This window comes from Nannospalax galili, unplaced genomic scaffold (assembly GCF_000622305.1).
Source record: "Nannospalax galili isolate Female #2095 unplaced genomic scaffold, S.galili_v1.0 scaffold4511, whole genome shotgun sequence".
Classification (NCBI taxonomy): domain Eukaryota; kingdom Metazoa; phylum Chordata; class Mammalia; order Rodentia; family Spalacidae; genus Nannospalax; species Nannospalax galili.
The window spans coordinates 31,016-37,403 of NW_008328835.1; positions in this window are offsets into that span (position 1 = coordinate 31,016).

The following is a 6,388-nucleotide window of genomic DNA, read 5'->3' on the forward strand; positions in this document are numbered from 1 at the left end:
TTCCGATCTAATACATAGGCTCATGGTAGTTGTACAGCTGGTAGCCATTATTATTGTCAAAATAATTATCACTCATTATCACTCTGCCTTCTTTGTATCACAGGGCATCAAAATCTGTTTGCTCTCCAAGACTCATCTTAAATTGCATCTTTGTACCTTTTACCCATAATAGCAGGCTACTAACATCTACTGCCTTTTAATCTTTTTATCACTTTGCTTGTCCTAAGGTTTTTCAGTTATTTCTGATTTTGTTTTCTTTCTCTGCTTCAGCTTATAAATTTTCCAGGATAAATGTCAATGAGAGTGTCTCTCCTAGGAGATTACCCAAACAAGATTTATTTTTATCGGCTCTTTATAGGATTCCAGAACAGTCTTCCCCGATGTAAGTTCACCCATGTCATGCAGTACCTGTAGAAACCAGAAGAGGGTGTCAAATCCCCCTGGAACTGGAGTTACCAACAGTTTTTAGCAGTCATGTGGGTGCTGGGGTTTGAACCAAAGTACTCTGCAAGAGCAGTCAGTGCTCTTTGCTTCTGAGCCATATCTCCAGCCCCCCCCCCCATTTTTCTTCTCTTATACAATACTTTCAGAGTATCAGCAGGCAAGACAGTTCAGCAAGTAAAGGCACTTACCATGTAAGCGGTGAAACTTGAGTTCAACCCCCCAGAACTCATGTAAAAAAGGAAGGAGAAGACCATCTTCATAAAGTTGTTTTCTGACTTCCACACACAAACTGTGGTATTCTCCCCCCCGCCCCCTGCACATCATGCACATACAATAGAGAGAGGAAGAGAGAGAAGGAGAGAGAGTTCTGTTCACATATCACACATGTGGTGATGACTCAGAGTAGGTCTTTTATGGCATTTGCTAACTTTGACTGAAGAAGTTGGAGTCTGTTAGCGTTCATGTCTGCTGACTGATTTAGCATAGCACAGCTTTTCCTCTCTACCTCTGACCTCAGTACTCTGATGGCTCATCTTATTGAAGGATTATATCTGTAATCACAGATGAAGGGACAACACATTTTCAAACACCTTTAAAGAGAAGGCTTTTGCCACCTAAATATTTATTTTTGTTTTTAAAATGTATGTATATGTGTACATGTCTGTGTGACAATTTCATGCATGTGCCTCCAGAGGCCAGAAGAGGGGGTTCTATCACATACAGCTGATGTTACAGGCAACTGTGAGTGGTCCAGGGTGAATGCTGGGACCTGAACTCAGGTCCTCTGAAAAAGCAGCAAGTACCTTAGCCGCTGAACCATCTCTCCAATCTGGAAGGCTGACTTTTTAAATATTCCGATAGTAGAATGGCAGTTCTCAGTCATGGGTGACTGGATTGACACTTGACATGGTTTTTAATAATCAACATTGCTTTCCAAGAAAATGCATTCCTGTTAGATAAGGAGAATTTTAATGGCCTTTAAAATACTACTAAATAATATACAGGAGCCTTGGCACGGCAAGCTGACACTTTGAAAGTGTTTTATAAGAGAAGAAAAAAGGTGGAAAGAATGTCCTGAAATCTTGTAAATAGCCAATAAAGATTCACCTTGTCTGTGTATTGTCCTAGGAGATGCAATCCCATTTACATTATTAGAAGTAATGATATAGTGTCCTGCAGATAATTAACACAATAAAATGCTGCTAATTTCACAGTGTCATTATAAAATTTGCCAGTTCAAATTACAAAGTGATTAACCCTCTGAGTGAGGCAATGACATTTCCATTCCCAGTCTGTGAATTAAATTTGAGAGGATGTTTCCCAAGAATGGAGGTTCAGCTGGCTCAGTGAGCTTTGTTTTTTGGGATCATCTTCACCATGCCTTTTCAGGAGTGAACTCTGTGGAGGCAAGGAAATTCACAATCATTTTGTATTCTAGAGTGAACAAGTTCTCAGCAAAGTACATGGGCTTATCCACAATAGGGATAAAATCCAATTTATTTAAAAAACAAATTTGGTACTAAGGAAAGGATGAGTGGTTCATAACGGGGAAAATAGAGAAGAGGAAAAAGAAGCAGTAATCTCAGATGAGCACCATTTCATTGAGTAAAGAACTTCTTGGTAGTCTGAGTATAAAAATTCCCATTAACAAGTTGCCTTTGGAGAGTGCTTCATTTCATTTAATGGCAATTACTTCTTAACCTTTGCCCGGACACTAATCATTGACTGTGTATCTTTCCTCCACAACTGATTTGAATTAATTTCTTAAAAAGGAATAAATTCATTAAAGAAAAAAGATTTATAACACTTCATTTTAAATATTCCAACTCAACTGAAATTCTCTTAAAGAATTTTTAATGAGGGAATGGTACTATAAATGAATGAAACCTCGAGTTAATGATAAAATTGTCCAACCTGTTAAGACAATTATTAATTGAATAAATCTAATGCATACATTTATAAAGCTGCTAATATACGGTGGCGTGCCCTTTTCCTCCTCTACCCCTTTTCCTTCTCAATGATTCAGGGCAGAATATACAACTGATGTAAATCCAGGTGCTCTCTTAAGGTGTAGGGATCTGTTTCCAAAGATGGGACTGTTTATGTTGAAGGAATAAAAATATGAGACGTGTTCAGAGAGCTCTTACAGATAGCATTCTGAGACAACTGTATGAATAACTTTATGTTGATGAGTTCAATTTCTGTGGACATTGTTGCAAAGCTATCTAATTTTAAGTTGAGCTCCTTAGCTGTTGTTGGAGAACCAGTAAACCAGATTAATCTGAAACACCCCACCAGCTCTCAAGTGAGAAAGACAATAAAACGTCAGCTGCTCCAAGTTAAGGTCCACAAAGCATCCCAGCTGAGAAAAGAATTTTCTCACATTTGAATTTATATTTACTTCAAATATGTACATGTATATTTATACTGACACACACCGTCTTTTATAGTCTCACTCAGACTACCTTATCTATAGCCTAGGGCACCATCCCATGTTATCTTTCTTCCCTTGGGAGGGTACCAAAGTTTTTGTTTTAGGGCTTACTAAATTGCAGGCAACCACAATCTAACCTGAACCAGTTTAGACAGAAAGAGCAAATCTGTTTTGTTAATGGTGCTGAGTCCAAGAATTAGCAGGTGATGACAAGGATCCATCTTTCCACCTTTTATCTCTGCTCTCCTCTATGTGGCTTCACTCTCAGGCAGATACTTTCATATACGATCTGCAACAGCCCTGGGCCTGGATCCTACCAGCTGAATCAATCACACTTGCAGATGGAGCAGGACCATAACCCGAGTTATGAGTGAGGTGTTCTGACCATCCAGGGCCACTCTGGCCGGCCTGGGGCATATGTTCACCCTGAGCTGGAGTTAGTCTTACCTATAACAAAAGCCTGAGACTAAAGGAAAGGAGATTCTGCAAGGGTTGATGGGATGCTATTACCAACAAAGAGAAAAGGCAAAAGCAACTGATATTAAACCATTGAAATTGACACCCAAAATATCTCATTTCCTGGGAAGAATGAGAACTGAAGAGGCCACACCTATGTTGCTGGTTAGTCCCAAACTGATGGACTCATTCTGAGATTCCAGAATTCTCTCATTCCTCTGTGATGTAGAAATCTGATGGATTAAGTGGGCTGTAAAGCTGGGTGTGCTGGCTCACACCTGTAATCGCAGCACTCAGGATGAGACAAGAGGATTGTCTGAAGTTTGAGGCCAATCAGCCTCAGCTATATCATGAGCTCCTGGCTTGAGCTACAGAATAAGGCTCTATTTCAAAAGAACCCAAAGTAGCAAACCCATAGGAGGCAGGAGCCCAGCATGGATGGGGAAGTTAACAGGAAGCCCCAGCACTGGCAATTGATAGATGCTGGGAGGAGAGTCAGGTTTTCTTACTTGTGTGATTCCTGGTAGGTTGACCAGACTCCAGGGGATAGGAACAAGAGCATTTAGGAAACACGGATTAGATTTGAGAGGCCTTTGACGAGTTTGTATTCATGCTCAGATGCCGAGGAGCTCAGAAGGTGGGTGACTGTGACCAGTGATAGTCATGTATATAGAGATTAGAAATGTATGTGAAAACGTCTCAATGTCAACTGCCTTGGAATGAATTTTTCTGTATGAAACTGTGTGTTTTGACAACGAAGTGGAGATCTTCTTTAAACGTTGAAACCTCATTTAATTTTATGTCTTATAGAGTTTATAATGAGTAAAAGTTTATATAAACGTAATAATCTGTAAACCTAAAAATGTACAGCCAATTTTGAAAGAGATGTACCCTAGCTCAGAAAAATGTTATTGAATAGGTTAATGCTGTTGTAATGAAATGCTTCTTCTAATTAAAAGAAAATAATAATAATAGAGGACATGAACTTTGTGGAAGAGCTTTAAGGTATGGATGGAGAAGGCGAGGGAGGTTCTGAATATGGTTAAGAAACATTATGAAATTCTGAAATCTATAAAATAATTTTAAAACCCAAACTGAATAAGTAAACAAAGTCCAAACAAATGGACTATACTGCCCCTTTTCAGTCTCATCTTGATGCTCTAATAGACACTTCTTGAGATTCTGTGAGGAGAATGGCAGCCAGTAACCCTTTTAAAAATATTTATTATTGTTTATTTTAATTTTGTATATGAGTGTAGTGCCTGCATGTATGTAAGTGCACCTATGTCACACAATGCCTGCAGAGGTCAGAAGAGGGCATCAGATTCCTCTGGAACTGGATTTATGGATAATTGTTAGCCACCATGTGGGTGCTGGGAATTGAGCCCAGGTCTTCTGCAACAGCAGCCAGTGCTCTTAACTGCTCCCATCTCTTCAGCCTGGCAGCCAGTAACTCTTAACAAACTACCAATTAGCCATCTTAGTCTTACTCCTATTCTACCATTTTGAAGATTTGCAACTTCGAGATAGTCATTTTGACTCCTTGGCTTTTAGTTTCCTTCTCCACAAGAAGAAATAATTCATATTAATCAATAATTTTGACTTTTTATTTGGATTTAAAATTTTATAACCCTCTATTAAGCAATTCTAGGTTCATCTACACTAATCTACCTTGAGCACCTCATTCCTGCTTCAAAAGAACTGTTCACGGTAAGGACAGAACAGTCCTGTTTTCACAGCAGCACTCAATGCATGGTTAACAAAGTCACAAATAATATGCAGTCTTCAGTGAATGGTTTCATAGGTCACCTATCATCAGTGCCACTCCCATTTGTGATGTGGAGTTTGTGGACCTGTACCAGATTTTTTTTCAACAGTTTTATTTTTAGATTGACCACTAGCTGTTATCAGGAGAGTGTCCGTCAGTGGGTCAGAGAGAAGCCTTGGTGTTGTGCTGATTTTCCCCAGAACTCCTAGGCTCAATGGACTGTATGAAGAGAGCACATGGTTTGACCTAGGAATGGCCTGAGCTCTGTCTAGGGTTAGCAACTTGCTGATTCCTATGTTTATTAACAGCAAACAATAATCCCTCATATAACAGTGCTTTGAGGAATGGCCATCTAGACCTGGACTGCAATCCTTCATTGTAACTGTCTAGAAATATATACCTTTGATGTGGGAATTTAAAAACCACAGCCAGAAGTGCTTTCCAAGGTGCATCACTCTTATTTGTTAAGAAGTGCCTTTGTCCATCACTAAGCGTGGGAAAAGGGGGCACCCACTAACTTCTTCTGTGAGAGTACTGAGCTCCTCCAACTGTGGTTAGAGAAGCAGTAAACCAGATTAATCTTTCACCCCATCAGCTCTCAAGCAAGAAAGTCAATAAAAAGTCAGCTGTTCCAGGTTAAGGTCCAGCAGGCATCCTAGATGAGATAGTTCCCACATTTGTGTTTGGATTTACTTAACATACACACACACACACACACACACACACAGAGTGAGTGAGAGAGAAACAGACAGAGAGAGATAGAGTCAGAGACAGAGATAGAGAGACTTCTAAATTCTTACTCAGAATACCTTATCTGCAGCCTAAGGGCAAGATTCCATGTTAGTTATTATGTATCTTCCCTTGGTAACATTACAAGAAATTAGTTTCTTCATTGTACCTTCTACTGAAAAGTCATACTGGGGAAAAGCACATATATTTAAATTGATTTGATTACAACTCCCAGTTGTATAAGCCCAGTGTGGAGATAATTTCTGTTGGAATTGTTCTATTGCAACACAAGGCAGTATAGGATGTATTTAAAGGTACCCCCTAATTCATAGGTAAAATCTTGAGGATGAGAGTGCCTTGGCACAGAGAGTGTAATTGTTGAGTGTGCTGACTGGAAGGATTAGAGATAACACAAGACAAACCTCTGTTTTCACAATATTTTTTTTCAGTGCAGTTAAATTGAAACTCTTTCACCCACTGTCAGGGAAATAAATTGCTTAACCTTAACCTATGCAACAGATTCTCCCACACGTGAATTCCCTTTAAATACATCCTAT